Below are 1,049 nucleotides of genomic sequence, written 5' to 3' on the forward strand. Positions count from 1 at the left end.
TTGACGACCCCACTGAGGGTCGTGACCTCTGGGACCGATGGCACTGACATTTGTGGAGCTGTAATCTCCTAGTGGACTAGTCAGTTTGTTAGTCCATATGTTCTGGGTCGACCAAAAAATTGTGATTGGCTGATTTATTTATTGTTTTTTTTTTTTTTTTACGTATATGTTTGGTGATAATTTTATCATGAGGAAAATACCAAGAGGTTTATTCATAATTTAGGTGGACATAGGTAGCAAGCCCTCTGTGAGTCAGTGGGTGAGTCACAGAGGAGCTGAGACTCTGTGAGTCACTTGGTGAATCACAGATGAGCTGAGACTCTCTGAGTCAGTGGGCGAGTCAAAGTGTAGCTGAGACTCTGTGAGTCAGTGGGCGAATCACAGATGAGCTGAGACTCTGTGAGTCAGTGGGCGAGTCAAAGTGTAGCTGAGACTGTTTGAGTCAGTGGGCGAGTCACAGAGAAGCTGAGTCTCTGTGAGTCAGTGGGCGAGTCAAAGTGTAGCTGAGACTGTTTGAGTCAGTGGGTGAGTCACAGAGGAGCTGAGACTATGTGAGTCAGTGGATGAGTCAAAGTGTAGCTGAGACTGTTTGAGTCAGTGGATGAGTCAAAGTGTAGCTGAGATTCTGTGATTCAGTGGGTGAGTCACAGAGGAGCTGAGACTCTGTGAGTCAGTGGGCGAGTCAAAGTGTAGCTGAGACTGTTTGAGTCAGTGGGTGAGTCACAGAGGAGCTGAGTCTCTGTGAGTCAGTGGGTGAGTCACAGAGTAGCTGAGACTATGTGAGTCAGTGGGTGAGTCATAGAGGAGCTGAGACTCTGTGAGTCAGTGGGCGAGTCAAAGTGTAGCTGAGTCTCTGTGAGTCAGTGGGTGAGTCACAGAGTAGCTGAGACTATGTGAGTCAGTGGGTGAGTCATAGAGGAGCTGAGACTCTGTGAGTCAGTGGGTGAGTCACAGAGGAGCTGAGTCTCTGTGATTCAGTGGGTGAGTCATAGAGGAGCTGAGACTCTGTGATTCAGTGGGTGAGTCAGAGAGGAGCTGAGACTCTGTGA

The 1,049-nt window shown here is 48.4% G+C and overlaps 1 protein-coding gene across 1 annotated transcript in view; it reads left to right on the top strand.

The window, feature by feature from the left end:
* Positions 1 to 1,049, top strand: part of mmp24 (matrix metallopeptidase 24) — a 23,984-nt gene that overhangs the window by 9,800 nt on the left and 13,135 nt on the right. The gene's annotated exons all lie outside the window — the stretch shown is intronic.

Source organism: Cynoglossus semilaevis, chromosome 11, assembly GCF_000523025.1.
Source record: "Cynoglossus semilaevis isolate Cse_v1.0 chromosome 11, Cse_v1.0, whole genome shotgun sequence".
NCBI lineage: Eukaryota > Metazoa > Chordata > Actinopteri > Pleuronectiformes > Cynoglossidae > Cynoglossus > Cynoglossus semilaevis.